Source organism: Pristiophorus japonicus, chromosome 14, assembly GCF_044704955.1.
Source record: "Pristiophorus japonicus isolate sPriJap1 chromosome 14, sPriJap1.hap1, whole genome shotgun sequence".
In the NCBI taxonomy this organism is placed as follows: domain Eukaryota; kingdom Metazoa; phylum Chordata; class Chondrichthyes; family Pristiophoridae; genus Pristiophorus; species Pristiophorus japonicus.
The window spans coordinates 49419877-49437630 of NC_091990.1; positions in this window are offsets into that span (position 1 = coordinate 49419877).

A 17754-nucleotide genomic window follows, 5' to 3' on the forward strand; every position below is an offset into this window, starting at 1 on the left:
GAGATGAGGAGAAACTTCTTCACCCAGAGAGTTGTTAACCTGTGGGATTCTCTACCACAGAAAGTTGTTGAGGCCAATTCACTAAATATATTCAAAAAGGAGTTAGATGTAGTCCTTACTACTAGGGGGATCAAGGGGTATGGCGAGAAAGCAGGAATGGGGAACTGAAGTTGCATGTTCAGCCATGAACTCATTGAATGGCGGTGCAGGCTCGAAGGGCCGAATAGCCTACTCCTGCACCTATTTTCTATGTTTCTAAGTTTCTATCCAGTCATCTGACCTTCTGATGGAGGGAAGGTCATTGATGAAGCAATTGAAGATGGTTGTGCCTAGGACACTGCCCTGAGGAACTCCTGCAGTGTGTCCTGGGACTGTGATGATTGACCTCCAACAACGACTACCATCTTCCTTAGTGCCAGGTATTACTCCAGCTACTGGAGAGTTTTCCCCTGATTCACATTGACTTCAGTTTTACTAGGGCTCCTTAATGTCACAGTTGGTTAATTGCTGACTTGATGTCAAGGGCAGTCACTCTCACCTCACCTCTGGAATTCAGTTCTTTTTTACCAAGGCTTTAATAAGGTCTGGAGCCAAGTGGTCCTGGCGGAACCCAAACTGAGCATCAATGAGCATGTTATTGGTGAGTAAGTACCGCTTGATAGCACTGTCGACGACACCTTCCATCACTTTGCTGATGATTGAGAGTAGACTGCTGGTGCGGTAATTGAATGGATTGGATTTGTCCTGCTTTTTGTGGACAGAACACACCTGGGCAGTTTTCCACATTGTCGGATAGATGCTAATGTTGTAGCTGTACTGGAACAGCTTGGCTAGAGGAGCGGCTAGTTCTGGAGTACAAGTCTTCAGCATGACAGCTGGGATGTTGTTGGGGCCCATAGACATTGTTGTATCCAGTGCACTCAGCCGTTTCTTCATATCAAGTGGAGTGAATCAAATTGGCTGAAGACTGGCTTCTGTGATGGTGTGGACCTCAGGATGAGATCGATATGGATTATCTACTCGGCACTCCTGGCTGAAGATGGTTGCAAAAGCTTCAGCCTTGTCTTTTGTACTTACGTGCTGGGCTCTGCCATCATTGAGGACGGAGACATTCATGGAACCTCCTCCTCCCGTTAGTTATTTAATGGTCCACCATGTAAGAATCGGCAGAAACATCAAGAGACGTCAATGCATTTTGGACTTTAAGTTTTGGACTTTGCTTTTGGACATATTTTCTGTTACCGCAGAAGAGCAGACAGCTTGACTTGGGACAGGTCCAAACATGATCATCAGGAATACACATCAGGTGGATGGGGATGGGTCAATGGCTGAAATTGCAGGAAGATGGCTGATGGGACCCTTTGTCATGTAATGGAACCCATCAGTGAGAGATCAAGTATATTGGTCAGTGCTCAGGCCATTGAAATGACTGAGAGCCCCGGAGCGTGAGAACCTCAGGAGAAAAGAAAGTTATTGACCACCCAAACTCGTTGGAGCCTTTATCCCCAGAAGAGTCCAGTAAACATAGAAACATAGAAAATAAGTGCAGGAGTAGGCCATTTGACCCTTCGAGCCTGCACCACCATTCAATAGATCATGGCTGATCGTTCACCTCAGTACCCCTTTCCTGCTTTCTCGCCATACCCCTTGATCCCTTTAGCCGTAAGGTCCACATCTAACTCCCTCTTGAATATATCCAATGAACTGGCATCAACAACTCTCTTCGGTAGGGGATTCCACAGGTTAACAACTCTCTGAGTGAAGAAGTTTCTCCTCATCTCAGTTCTAAATGGCTTACCCCTTATCCTTAGACTGTGTCCACTGGTTCTGGACTTCCCCAACATCGGGAACATTCTTCCTGCATCTAACCTATCCAGTCCTGTCAGAATTTTATATGTTTCTATGAGATCCCCTCTCATCCTTCTAAACTCAAGTGAACAAAGACCCAGTCGGTCCAGTCTCTCCTCATAAGTTAGTCCAGCCATCTTGGGAATCAATCTGGTGAACCTTCGCTGTACTCCCTCAATAGCAAGAACGTCCTTCCTCAGATTAGGAGACCAAAACTGAACAGAATAGTCCAGGTGAGGCCTCACCAAGGCACTGTACAACTGCAGTAAGACCTCCCTGCTCCTATACTCAAAACCTCTAGCTATGAAGGCCAACATACCATTTGCCTTCTTCACCGCCTGCTGTACCTGCATGTCAACTTTCAATGACTGATGTACCATGACACCCAGGTCTCGTTGCACCTCCCCTTTTCCTAATCTGCCGCCATTCAGATAATATTCTGCCTTCGTGTTTTTGACCCCAAAGTTAATAGCCTCACATTTATCCACATTATACTGCATCAGCATTATACTCACCCACTCACCTAACCTGTCCAAGTCACCCTGCAGCCTCTTAGCGTCCTCCTCACAGCTCACAGCGCCACCCAGTTTAGTGTCATCTGCAAACTTGGAGATATTCCACTCAATTCCTTCATCAGGGGAGCTTGGGGTGTGGGTTCAAATCCACACTCCCCTTGGTTTTGTGTGTGCGATTTATGAGGATGGGTGAATAACGAGGCACCAGACACAGTGGGTAAGAGTACAAAATGGCTAATGTTGTTTAATTAGAATAGCAAACACAAAGATAGAGGGCATAGGAAGAGGTCATAAATAGCAGTAATGGCAAAATCTCATTCAACAACCCGAAAAAACTCGCAACAGGGAAGGGGAAAACAAGAGGTTAAAACATCCCACTCACACACAACCACACCTCCCACTCCCAGCCTTCCGACCAATTCCTATCCTAAATTGAGTCTGTGAGGGGTTTTGGGCTCTACTCACAATCCTATCAACTCCGGGGTTCTGTAGCATTTATTTCAGCTCAGGGTCCCTCTGGGGTGGGTTTTATGTTGTTGTTCGGTTTTCTTCTTCGATGTTGCGTCAGTTTCTTCTATCTGCCTCTCGGTTATCGTCAGACTACAACTGTGAATCCAGGTTATTGAACCAGGTGTCCAGGTCTGCACAGCTCTGCGTGCCCCAGCCTGATGCTTCGGCTATTCTCACCCTGTCCAGTGTGTTCAGGGCTAACAGCAGCACCTGCTGCCACTTACCAACCAGGAGGTTGGCTCGTGGGTTTTTAGTCTCGACCAAAATCGAAGTTTGCAAAACTCTCTCAGCTCCTTTTTGGTCCACAACTCCCTTTTTCCACAACTCCTTTTCTTCACAACTCCTTTTCTCCAACTGTTTTTCTGGTGGTTCTGTGTCCTATATTTGTATTCAATTCAGTTCTGGTCTTTTCGCGCTCAAACCCAGTGGGTGGTCCATTGTGTAAGTTTGGGCGGGGAGATAGCTTGGAATATTTAATCAGAAGATGTCACAGGTACACGCAGGTGTGAGGACCAGGGTATTGTTTCAGTGCACATAGGTGCCTGGACGTCTGTGGGTCCTTTGTTATAGTCCTGGGAGTCAGTGGGCCATTCCTGCAGTGATTCATAGTTTTGATTCAGAGCTATTGTCCATATTAATTAGGCAGATAATGGCCCACATTCGTAGTTTGATTTTGGGGGGGGAAGTCATTTTCAAACTGGGCTGGGGAGTCCTTATTGGTTGAAGATATTCCCACTTCAGGCCCGACTCGACCCCTGATTGGTCTGCCAGAATGCACTTTTCCCCCATTGGCCAGTGCCTCGGTCTCGCTTGTGAGCGAGACTCCACAATGTCTGTATCCGTCCACATGTTTTCCCAGCCTGCTTTTACTTGGCCAAAAATGTTCATTTAGTGTATGGAACGATCCCATGTTAGTTTTCTTGTCCCTACGGTGTTTCAAATACGGCTGTGGATTTTCGAACCTTACACTCTAAATCATTAATGTATATTGTAAATAGCTGGGATCCCAGCACTGAGCCCTGCGGCACCCCATTAGTCACTGCCTGCTATTCTGAAAAGGACCCGTTTATCCCGACTCTCTGCTTCCTATCTGCCAAACAGTTCTCTATCCACGTCAGTAAATTACCCCCAATACCAAGTTCTTTAATTTTGCACACCAATCTTGTGTGGACCTTGTCAAAAGCCTTTTGAAAGTCCAAATACAACACATCCACTGGTTCTCCCTTGTCCAATCTATTAGTTACATCCTCAAAAAATTCCAGAAGATTTGTCAAGCATGATTTCCCTTTCATAAATCCATGTTGACTTGGACCGATCCTGTCACTGCTTTCCAAATGCGCTGTTATTTCATCTTTAATAATTGATTCCAACATTTTCCCCATTACTGATGTCAGGCTAACCGATCTATAATTCCCTGCTTTCTCTCTCCCTCCTTTTTTAAAAAGTGGTGTTACATTAGCTACCCTTCAGTCCATAGGAACTGATCCAGAGTCGATAGACTGTTGGAAAATGATCACCAATGCATCCACTATTTCTAGGGCCACTTCCTTAAGTACTCTGGGATGCAGACAATCAGGCCCCAGGTATTTATTGGCCTTCAATCCCATCAATTTCCCTAACACAATTTCCCGCCTAACAGGGATATCCTGCAGTTCCTCCTTCTCACGAGACACTCGGTCCTTTAGTACTTCCGGAAGATTAATTGTGTATTCCTTCATGAAGACAGAACCAAAGTATTTGTTCAACTGGTCTGCTATTTCTTTGTTCCCCATTATTAATTCACCTGATTCTGACTGCAAGGGACTTACATTAGTCTTCACTAATCTTTTTCTCTTCACACTTCTATAGAAGCTTTTGCAGTCAGTTTTTATGTTCCGGCAAGCTTCCTCTCATACTCTATTTTCCCCCTCCTAATTAAACTCTTTATCCTCCTCTGCTGAATTCTAAATGTCTCCCAGTCCTCAGGTTTGCTGCTTTTTCTGGCCAATTTATATGCCTCTTCTTTGAATTTAACACTATCCTTAATTTCCCTTGTTAGCCACGGTTGAGCCACCTTCCCCGTTTTATTGTTACTCCAGACAGGGTTGTACAATTGTTGAAGTTCATCCATGTGACCTTTAAATGTTTACCATTGCCTATCCACTGTCAACCCTCTAAGTATCATTTGTCAGTCTATTCTAGCCAATTCACGTCTCATACCATCGAAGTTACCTTTGCTTAAGTTCAGGACCCTTGTCTCCGAACTAACTGTGTCACTCTTCATCTTAATAAGGAATTCTACCATATTACAGTCACTCCGCATAGTGTGAAGGGGTGCCGTGTGTCCCAACCACGCCTTAGGGTTTAGTGGGGAAGTTTCTGTGGATCATAGGCGTACTCACAATCTGTTGGACAGATTCGGTGGTGCCCTACTGAACCAAGCAGGGATGTTTTAGTCATGGGTACTTCGCGATAGGGGCCTGTTCAGATGGGCCAGTTTTGTGTCTTGTACTGTGCTTGTTTGTTTTACACCACCCGGGTGTGTTTTACTGGGTGCAGGTGTGTGCTTTAACTTGAATAAAAGCATTGTGAGGGTTGAGACCAAAAGGATCTGTCTATAACTGTGTATTCTGTTGACCACTACAATTCCAGTGTCTAGAACTGTTGTATGGCGGGTGATTCAAAACCACGTGGAACAAAATGTTTACAACCACCATTCACAACTGGATGTGGCAGGACTGCAGAGCTTTGATGTGATCTTTTGATTATGGGATTGCTTAGCCCTGCCTATAGCATGCTCCTTCCACTGTTTAGCATGAATGTAATCCTGTGTTGCAGCTTCCCCAGGTTGCCACAGCTTTAGGTACAGCTGGTACTGCTCCCTGTATACTCTGTTGCACTCCTCATTGAACCAGGGTTAGTCCCCTGGCTTGATGGTAATGATAGAGTGAGGGATATGCTGAGCCATGAGGTTACAGATTATGGTGGAATACAATTCTGCTGCTGCTGATGACCCACAGTGCCTCATGGATGCCCAGATTTGAGCTGCTAGATCTGTTCCGTCTCTATCCCATTGCTGTATCTAAAGTGAGATGTCAGGTATTTGCAGGCCACTTAGAGGTCGGAGACTAGAGGGACAATAAATGATGCCAGTTCTGAAAGGAACTAAGTCAACTGACGGACGGCAAGGGAACGAGCAGAGAAATAACAAAATAATAAACAGAAATGTCTGCAGCAGCACTTGGGAATGTGCGGCTGGATTCACAACATGCAGGCCCCTGGAGTTTGCCCTTCGCCTGAAGCTTCCTTGAGCCACGGGAGTAAAGAGGCAGAAAATTAAATAGCTTACGATAGGGAGTTAAAGATATAGAGACAGGACGACAGCAGGAAGAAAATACAGCAAACAAGACTGGCAGGAAATGAAAGCAGGCCTGCTGGCCAAAAATAAGGCAGCAAAATGTTGTGGGTAGTTTCTATAAGGACACCACTGTTCATTGAGATATAAACAAAAAATGCTGGAAATACTCAGCAGATCAAGCAGCATCTGTGGAGAGAGAAACAGAGTACAATAATATGATCATAATGCTCCATACAAATCAAGAGTTGATCTTATTGAGAACGTATAAGATTCTGAGGGGGCTTGACAGGGTAGATGCAGAGAGGATGTTTCCTCTCGTGAGTGAATCTAGAACTAGGGGGCATAGTTTCAGAATAAGGGGTCGCCCATTTAAAACAGAAATGAGGAAGAATTTATTCTCTCTGAGGGTCATGAATCTTTGGAATTCTCTACCCCAGAGAGCTGTGGAAGCTGGATCATTGAATATATTTAAGGTGGTGATAGACAGATTTTTGAACGATAAGGGAGTAAAGGGTTATGGGGAACGGGCCGGGAAGTGGAGTTGAGGCCTAGATCAGATCATGCATGATCTTATTGAATGGCGGAGCAGGCTCAAGTGGCCAAATGGCCTACTCCTGCTCCTGTTTCTTATGTTCTTATGTAAGATGTTTTTCTTTATTTTGAATGTATTTTGTGATGATCAAAATCGGTGATTTTAGCGTTGAGGACTGGTTCTTCCCCATTTCTGGTATCTAGTTCCAGATTCAAGCGCTCCTAGGACAGGTATCATGCAGTTTGACTACAAAGGCAAGCTCCAGCTACTCTGCCTCAACAATATGCCCTGACCCAAGCTTCAGAGGACTGCCTGCAACTATCTCAGTTCCATTTCCCACATCATTTATTCTGACAGAAACTTTTGATGCCAGAATTTATACTGTGGACTCATAGCCACTGTAAACTGGGCCAAAACAACCTGTAAAGTATTTATCCTGAGAATTCTTACACAGCACAGAGATGTTCATTCTGTCCGTCTGGGCGAGATTCAATCCCAATTTGAGAGGTCAAAGGACAATGTTCAAACCCCAGTCTCCTTAAATGAAGAGTTTTATTACTGATGGGTAAATACAATGTACAGCATGTGTTCCTAAGTCTGGGACTAATGTATACTCATTTATAGCATGTATGGTACATAACTTATCACAACACACCTGAACAATTCACAACACAGTGTCACAATTCAGCAGACCATGTCAACCAACAAAATATAGTTACCATGGCAACTGAGCATTCGATAATGAGCATTCAACATTGGATTCCAACACTCATTAATGTTAATGTTAAATGTTCTCAAGTGCACCACGAACACACAATGGTTTTACTGCCCGTAATCTCAGTATTTAGAATGATTGAGAGATTATTGATGAAAATCTTATAATGCTCTGTGGAGGCATCTGCCTGCTTGAGATTCACTCCTGCATGACAAGACACTAATACCTGGCAGATTTAATGCACAGGTCACAGCAAGCAGTCGCACAACGCTCCCAACAACACCGCATACCATCAAATTAAACCAAGGGTGAATGGTTGCTAAATAACAGCAATTACAGCACTCCAAAATAAAAAAGTAATTCATTGTGTGAAAGGGTTTGCGACATTTTGATCTTATGAACACATTTATTTTTAACAGATTAATATTTCCTCTAAAATAAATGAGTTGTTTTCGATGATGCATTTCGCATTTGTCTGCTACTATCCTATGGTGTAATTTATTACAGTAAACATTTGAAATTTTAACTAAAAACTCTAAAAAAAAAGTGCGTGACTTAAAGCAGAATGCTTTTTCAATTCACTTTTAAACGAGCATGCTTTATTATTAAAGGGAAAAAACAATGTGGGGTTAGTAGTTTTTTACACAGTGAGTTGTTATGATCTGGAATGCACTGCTTGAAAGGGTGGTGCAAGCAGATTCAATAGTAACTATCAAAAGGAAATTGGATAAATACTTGAAAAGGGTACATTTTCAGGGTTACGGAGATAGAGCAGGGGAGTGGGACTAATTGGATCGCTCTTTCAAAGAGCCGGCACAGGCACAATGGGCCGAATGGCCTCCTTCTGTGCTGTACCACTCCACAATCTGCTGTCATGACCAGCGTGTCCTGGACCTCTCACTTCTGTCACTACCCCTTGGCAGGTTGTAGGAAAAAAGATGCACTTTCATCCTACATAGCTTAGCCTGTTCTAACATGGTGGTGGGACTACTTAGATTAATTTAAGAAAACAAAATGTTGAAATGACATTTTTAATTGTCAGATTGTCGGTGATAGAAGGACAACATTAAATGATTCTACCAGCAACAATTCCTAATAAGGGAACATTAACCAGAATCCTTTTTAACCCCCTAATGCTCACACTGTCATTCACAAGTCAAAACAAGACAAATTTTGGGCTGCATTTTCGGTTCTGCTCATGTCGGGGCAGTAATGGCGATGGGACGGTAAAGTGTGCGCCCGGGAACAGTTTGCGCCTCAGTCAGCAAAATTCATCAGTTGGGCCCTGAGTGTGGGGCGGAGCGCTAAGGGAGGCGTTACACACCTCTCTCAGGGCGCTAGGCCGGCTGAGAAAGTGAAAATCCCGAGTGCAACAGCCGGCCTCGGAGCACTGTAAGAGGGGCCTGGGGGGAGAAAAGAAAAACTGAAAAAAAAAACACCAAAAACATTCCCAATAAATAACTCGTAACATAAATCGCAATAAAAACAATAATAAACAATCACACTTACCTCAGAACGACATTACTTACCTCACTGCGGGCGCTACAGCTCGGAACACCAGCTTCCATAGGCGTTCCCAACAGGGCGCTCTAAGGAGCGCTACGGATCGGGCGGCAGCCAAAAATCAAGCTGGAGTCGCAACCAGGGGCATTGCACACTGGCTCACCTCTTCGGGCGGTACTGCTCTGTGCCCTGTCGAAAGCTGCCCCGAATATCCCGGCGGGGCGCTGGAAGCTTGCCTTCCACCCGGAAGTGCTAACAGGGGTGGCAAAAGACCGCAAATCCTGCCCATGAGCTTTAGCCGGGTGTGTGGCTGAAAAGTTAGCTTGTACCTCATATTCAATTCTCTGGTTTTACTTCCCTATACTAAGAAATATGTAAGCTGTGAAGGAAATAGTCTGCTCATTATCGCAGTGGGATTTATTTTCCTTCACTGTTCTAGCATGCATTTTAGCAATAAGTATATAATTAAATAGCGCACTGACCCGGACCTAATGTTAAGTTTGAACTGCATGCAACAGAGATGTCATTAGCCTGTATTTATGTAGCAGGTGGCATTCTCAGTCCGAGACCACCTCCACGGAGGTGTGTGGGGGACCTGACCCATCCACCTCCATGGCACGAACCTGGTATTGCAGTACTTCCAGGAACGGTGCAGTGGCTCTAGGCCTTTTGGCTAAGAGCATTGGCGCAGAGTGATCCTTGACTGGTGCAGGGTGACCTCTGGCGTTTGACAAAGAATTGTAACGATTGGATAACGATTGGACATGAATTAAAAAAAAAAAAAAAAAAAAAATAACATTCATTCAAACAATGCTCACAGCACTTCTCATTTCTGATGGCTAGTCACACTGAGGTCTGTCGCATGACTGTAAGTCCACCACTTTTTGCTAAATAGTTTTATTTAAATAAAAAAAATTACAAATAGTGAAAGAAAACAAGTGTTCATTGGGTAAATCCACAATGCAAGGTGATATTGAGCCATGGAGACCAGGATGGTCCTAAGTTCAATGTCTAGTCCATGCTCAGTTGACTGATTTCACTTGGTGCGTCTCTCATTGGCACAAACATTCCCGGGCTAGGGACAGGGGCAAACATTCAGCACGAATCCCTGTTCCTGATCGCTACCCAGTGACTCTTACTGAAAAGTGCACGATGTGGATATCGGAGGAGGACACGATTGGGTTCAGCAGTGATGCCTTCACCAATGTTTCAATAGCTTATGGAAGCTCACTGTCTACAACAGCAACTTGCATTTATATAGTGCCTTAAACGTAGCAAAACATCCCTAGGTGCTTTACAGGAGCATAATCAGACAAAATTTGAGACCGATCCAAAGAAGGAGATATTAGAGCAGGTGACCATAGCTTTGGTCAGAGTGGTAGGTTTTAAGGAGTGTCTTAAAAGAAGAGAGGGTGGTTGAGACACAGAGAGGTTTAGGGAGGAAATTCCTGCACTTAGACCGAAGATGGCTGTAGGCACGGCCACCATTGGTGGACTGAAGGAAGTGGGGGTTGCCCAAGAGGCCAGGATTTGAGGAACACAGTTCTTGGTGAGTTGTAGGGCTGGAGGATAGGGAGAGATGAGCAAGCTAGAGTCACCCACATGAAGAATAGCCGCTTGAGTGAGATACTCGAGGATACCCGATACGCAAAGAACTATATCCCAGCATAAATCAGCATTTTCAAAGGGGGAGAAATCTGAAAAAAAGGAAATGGGTGAGCACTTGATGGATAGATTTATCCAATAGGGGAAGCCGACCTCATGCTGCACGACTGAATGAACCAATGAACTGATTATCTGTTGACTGAACATGGCGGTTTGCAGATATGTGGGGGCCGAAACTGCCCCTCTGAGAAAGGCCCACTTGCACCTCAAACCGGGGGCCATGCTGCAGAGCCCAGTGGCAGCTGAGCTCCTGTCAAATGGCCGCCGATATTGGTATTCCGTTGAGGCGGGCTCGCAGCGGTCTGCAGCTCCCCTTCACTCACGTGGCAATGATTGACAGCACTCTTAGGTGCGTCATCGCTCCGCGCACCACCGAGGTCCCACGAAGGAAGTGGGATTCCCCTTCCAAAGTCATATGGCCGCTCGGCGGTGTAAAGAGTTGCTTTTTTCCGGTGTTACATCATTGCCTCTGAAAGGCTTGTTGATTTCACAGAATTTCGTGCTGGCGACCTTTTGACAGTGCTAGATTTGCAGTGCAAGGCTACAGTGTGCGCTGCTTGCTGAGTGATGGAGGTGCTTTCCAGATGCTGAAGAGGGATGCCACTTCGAGGAGGCTACGCTGGTGGAGGGTCTCGAGATGCGGGTAGTGCTTGCAAGCCAATGCCTCCTGCGCATTGTGCGTGCCACCGAGGCACGGAGGAGAAGGCGGCACCGCGGTCAAGGGGTGCAGAGGCAGCGGTCAAGGGTCGCAGGCATCATTGCGGAACATGATGGCGAGGGCCCGGGAGATGGTCACAGAGGGCAACCAAGAGAGCTGGTGCACGAATCCCCTCAGCAAGAGCCTCCTCCAAGGAGGAGAGTCAGGTTCGCTGACCCCCTCCAGCAGATAATGGGTGAGCAGCCCAGGAGGCTGCCTACAGCGGAGCAAGAGATTGGGCACCTGCAGCCTGCAGAGTTGGAGTAGGCAGAACAGCAGCAGGGAGCAACCAATGAGCCACCTCACATAGCAAGGTGGCCCCACAGAAATAGGAGCGAATGAGCATATTGCGGAAGGGTATTCCGCCAAAACTTCGCATGCACTGGTATGAGTGATGATCAGTGGCTGCACATACTGAGATTCCACTCAAACCTGCATCTGGCTATTTCCATTTCCCAACCTGTGAGCCCCCTCACACATCATTCCTGCACACTGTCATGAGAGACCTGATCACAAAGTCCAAACACTAAATACAAACAATGGATCTCAAAAACACTTACATTATCCATTATCACCCTTGTCCAACTCCTTCTTACCCCTCTTACATAGACCTATCCCTACAATATGCCGCAGTGTCTCCCCTTTGCCTGCCTCATGGCTTTGGGAAGGCTGCTGTAAGTGTGTAGGGGAAGCTGCAGATGTCCTTCTCGGACGCCCCCGACCAGCTCTGGCCCTGGAGGGGCCGGCTGAAGAATGGGCCGCATCCTCCTGTGCGCCTTCAGACGGGAGTGGCCGGGAGAAAGCCATGGTTGGCAGCAATTGCACAATGCCATCTAGCGGCTCAGGGCTGCTGTGAACCGGAGAGGCAACATCAGTATCTTGTTCTGAGGAGCCAGCGACACTCCCCCGGGGTAGGACCCCACCTCCCCCACCAAGCTTGCGACCACAGGTCGGCGGAGTGCGGTGGAGCCCTTAGGCCCCTGGGGGACCGTCGTGGAGACAGCCGCAATGGCAGCAGTCAGGTGTCGCTTAGCCTCCAGCTGACACTGCATGACAGCAGTCACACTCTGGAATTCATCAGAGATGAAAGCAGTCAGAGGCTCCGTGCCCTGTTGCCCAGAGTGCAGGAGAGCATTCTGAGCTTCCAGGGCAGCGGCCAGCCTGTGCAAAGAAAGGTCAAGACAAACTGAAAACACAGCTGCAAAACCTGCCCTTTAAAAAGGCCAGGGAGCAGCTGCATTGTGAGCATGATGGTTTGCATGAAATGGATGAGAGGAATTTCCCAGTGCAAACACCACACTGCAGCCACATCACTGAAAACAGCCATTCGTACCGGGAATTAAGACTCTGCTCTGTTTATGACAAAAAAAGAGCAATTTCGATCTTATTACCACCACTATATATCGGTGGTATCAGATTGCCAATGGTGGTGGAACCACCCCGTTTCAGGCGGAGGGCAATTTTAGGCCTCCGATCTCAGCATGTTATAGACATAATCAAATTTTGTTGGTAATGGATGTTAAACATGAGTGAGGCAAAATTATTTGTCACGGTGCAATATCCTTTGACAAATCTCAATAGTCTCTGCACTTAATAGGGTTTATCATCCAAGCACCAAAATTCTGCATAAAAAGGGGAAATACTGGGGTTCATTTTCAACTGAGCGTTGCTGCGTGAAATTGGCATAGTGGAATGGGCGGCCTTTACACAATTCTCATGATTTTCCTTTCTGTTGATTTCAACAGGATTCTGAATCGCAATGCAGATTTTATGCTCCAGTGTTAAGTAATATTCTCTCTAACTTTTTTGGCCGCTGCACAGCCCTTTTAAGCTGCTGCATGGGCCATTCAAAATATCACGCATGTGCAGGTTTTGAATTGACAAGCCGGCTACGTGGGTTCCCTGGAATAAGGGAACGTTGGGGCTAAGCTGAATAGTACCCTCCTGGTTTATGAGTGGATCAGAGCTGTAACAAATCACATGTTCTAATCATCAGCTTCGTGCATAGACTAAATATATGAAACATTTAGGGATAGGGTTAGATCCTAACTGTGCGTGTTAGTGTAAAGCTGGTGAAATCAGCCTGTGTTACATCTCTCCCCATTTTTATTTCCATTGGAGTCACATTGAAAACATTGAGAGATATAATACGAGCTGCCAATCCACTATTACCTGTTTTACACTATTGCCCAAAGTCAAAATCTATTCCTTAGAATCTATTACGTTTACATATTCACCATTCATATTGAAATAATTATTGACAATAAAACATGTATGCAATCAGCTACCTATAAAGTTGGCTAGAATAACCATTTAGCCAGCTGCATTCTAAGCTGATAGAGAATGTGTATTCTTTTAACATAGTAGTGTGATTTATACACGAGATTTTAGGGTAGATTCAATCTAGTCAACAATGGAGTTGACATTATCGGCTTCATATGAATCAGGCCAGTGGGAAGCACCAGGAGAATCATTAGGAGAAAGACCTTTGCTGCTCTCATCCTGGCTTTCCCCTCACGAGGCCCTCACTCAGAGAATAATGGTGAGTTTGACTGCTCCCATTTGCATTGCTTTCTTCAGTCAAGTCCAAACTGCGTGATATCCTGTGAATGAAATGTGAATAAGTCCCATGCACCACTACATGAATTTTCACAAAATTACACAGAGAAAAATAAATGTCAGGAATGATTGCAAAGCAGCGATTTCATCAAGTAGTTTCCAACAGTCTATATATTTCGAGTAATGGATGCCGAGGAGTTATCAAAAGTATCTAATCTAATTGAAGGATTCGGAGGGTTTATATACATAAAATGGACAGAAAATCTAGCTATAGAGTAATGGGTATCTGGGAATGATTAGAAGGCTTTAATTTAATCAAATTCCATAAAGAGTCACAGATGCACTGATGTAATGCCAAGTTTGCAATATAATTGGATGGTTCAGATGTCATTATAAACCATACCAGCAAAACTCTGTTTAAATTCTGATCCCTGCCATTGTGCTGCTGACTGGAATTCACTCCGGAGCATCGCTTACTTTCTCCCGTTGAGTGTTATTAATTTTGTGGAGTGGTTTTTGCTCAGCATTGACCATGTGTTTGCCCACAATTGTGGCCACAGTGACTGTCAGCACATCATCGAAGCGCTGAAGAATTAATGACCGAGGCATCGTTACTTCGAGTTTGATCCGAGGAATAGTTTGCAGTTAATTCCCTGGACCAGTCCGTACTGCAGAACAATTCTCAATAATTCATTGTTAGAAGCAGGCCTCATGGGGTCCTGTCTGGTATTATCACCAAAATGAGTTGGTGGAAGGGATTAGAACCACGATTTCTTTTTTGAAAATCCTCAATGATTAATTTAACGTGTGATTGTGCGAGCTTCTCTTTTATGCCTGCAATGCTCACAGAATGTTTCAATTTTTACTGCTTCAGAATGGGAGCCTAATAAATAACACTGATCAACAGCAAATAATGATGACTGTTTAGACAGCTGCTGTCTTACTCTGTGTCCACCGAGTCTTTATGTGTTTGCACCCGGCTAGTACTACTTACTGTTGGTAGCTAAATCTCCAGGCATTGCCTGAAGAAGGCATATCACTGTTGTCAACCAATGTAAAACAAAATTTAAAAACCTTTCCTTGTCCATGCAGAATGTTCAATTTGGGTAAACATTTAAATTTTCTGCTGTCACTTGGGGCACTTTTTATGAAATGGATATTTTCAAATCGACATTTACAAATTTTTCTCACGCAACAGGAATATTATTCAAGAGATTTTAAATCATTCATCACTCTCAGATTTGTGAATATGATTGCTGCGACTGCAGCAATTAAAAATTAAATACTCTTTTCAGGGCAAATCGAAACAAAGAAAAGGCAGATTTCCCCAAATGGTTTTGAAAACTGGATGTCTGAAATTTCTGCTGCAGTTAACACAATGTCAGCTGTTGGACTAGCTGAATTAATTTACATGAGCACAAAGCAAAATCAGCATGATAGTCTTACTCTGATATTCTACCAAAATTATCTGGACTCTGGGGAGGTACCAGTGAATTGGAAAGCAGCTAATGTAAAAAAGGGGGCAGACAAAAGGCAGGTAACTATAGGCCGGTTAGTTTAACATCTGTAGTGGGGAAAATGCTTGAAGCTATCATTAAGGAAGAAATAGCGGGACATCTAGATAGGAATCGTGCAATCAAGCAGACGCAACATGGATTCATGAAGGGGAAATCATGTTTAACTAATTTACTGGAATTCTTTGAGGATATAACGAGCATGGTGGATAGAGGTGTACCGATGGATGTGGTGTATTTAGATTTCCAAAAGGCATTCGATAAGGTGCCACACAAAAGGTTACTGCAGAAGATAAAGGTACGTGGAGTCAGAGGAAATGTATTAGCATGGATAGAGAATTGGCTGGCTAACAGAAAGCAGAGAGTCGGGATAAATGGGTCCTTTTCAGGTTGGAAATTGGTGGTCAGTGGTGTGCCACAGGGAGCGGTGCTGGGACCACAATTGTTTACAATATACATAGATGACCTGGAGGAGGGGACAGAGTATAATGTAACAAAATTTGCAGATGACACAAAGATTAGTGGGGAAGCGGGTTGTGTAGAGGACATAGAGAGGCTGCAAAGAGATTTAGATAGGTTAAGCGAATGGGCTAAGGTTTGGCAGATGGAATACAATGTCGGAAAATGTGAGGTCATCCACCTTGGAAAAAAAAACAGTAAAAGGGAATATTATTTGAATGGGGAGAAATTACAACATGCTGCGGTGCAGAGGGACCTGGGAGTCCTTGTGCATGAAACTCTTTTAGAGTATTACCTACAGATCCATTAATCAACACTCACACTGCGTCTGAAAGGTGGAATCCCAAAAAGTTAGTTTGCAGGTGCAGCAGGTAATCAGGAAGGCGAATGGAATGTTGGCCTTCATTGCGAGAGGGATGGAGTACAAAAGCAGGGAGGTCCTTCTGCAACTGTATAGGTTATTGGTGAGGCCGCACCTGGAGTACTGCGTGCAGTTTTGGTCACCTTACTTAAGGAAGAATATACTAGCTTTGGAGGGGGTACAGAGATGATTCACTAGGCTGATTCCAGAGATGAGGATCCAGGAGGGTGCTGAACACCTCGAGTCTCATCGCCGAGAGCATGCAGAAAGCAAGCGCAGGCAGCGGAAGGAGCATGCGGCAAACCAGTCTTCTCACCCACCTTTTCCATCAATGACTGTCTGTCCCACCTGTGACAGAGACTGTAATTCCCGTATTGCACTGTTCAGTCACCTAAGAACTCACTTTTAGAGTGGAAGCAAGTCTTCCTCAATTTTGAGGGACTGTCTATGATGATGATGAGGGTGATGAGGTAGCGGGACTGTTGGGAGAAGTAACAGCAATCTCACGAGAAATGGGAACGATGTCTGGGACTATGAGTGAGGGAATATCTCACTCAGCTGAAACCATGTCAGTGACCATGAGGGAGGGAATGTCAGAGATGGTGCAAACACTATCAGTGAACATGAGGGAGGGAATGTCGCAGGTAGTTGAGACACTTTTGCTCAACATGAGGGAGGGAATGTTGCAGGTCATTGAGACACTGTCAGGGCGCATGAGGGACGGCATGTTGGAGTTAACTGCTGCAATAAGGGAACACGCCCAGACCCCGCGTCCATTGACAGAATCAACTGCCACCCCAACTCCAATCCCCAGACCAGCCTCTGAAGAGCCCCAAGCCGGGCCCTCCAAATTGCCGCCTGGGCCCTCCACATTGTCACCTGCCCCCCAATTTCTCAATGTGCGCTGCTTTCTGTTAACTCACCAGAAGGTATTTCGCGAGCGGCCAGATACGCCGACCTACCAGAAATTTTTTTTGGCCAAACTGTGAAAAATCATCAAAACTGATGCAGACATGACGTCAAAAAAACCTAACAATAAAAAAATCGTAACTAACTCAGTTACGCCGGCGCAGATTCCTGGGGGAAACTTTGATTTAAATACCTACGCGAAACAAAAGGACGCACGCCAAAAAAACGGTGCAAATGACCTGGGAAAATTGAGCCTCATTGATTTGTTCACGCGACGTGGATGATGCTGGTTGGGTTGCATTTATTGCCCACCCTGAGTTGTCCTCAGAATGTGATCATGGGCTACATTGTAATTTATAGCAATTGTTTATCAAATAAAGGGGAGAAAATCGGGATGTTGGGGTGTTAACTTTTAAAAGTTGCAAAAATTTGCGCCATGCAGTAATGATTTTAAACTTAAAAATATTTGGGGGAATGCACTCCATGAAGGAAGTGGAGCACTAAATCAAGCGCTCCACTTCCTTCCTGGAGCGCAACATGATGCAGGCGGGGTGATAGGTGTGCAGCGCTGAACAATGGGCCATGCAGTACTGCCGAGTTGGAAGGTATTAAGTCTGTAATGTACTTATG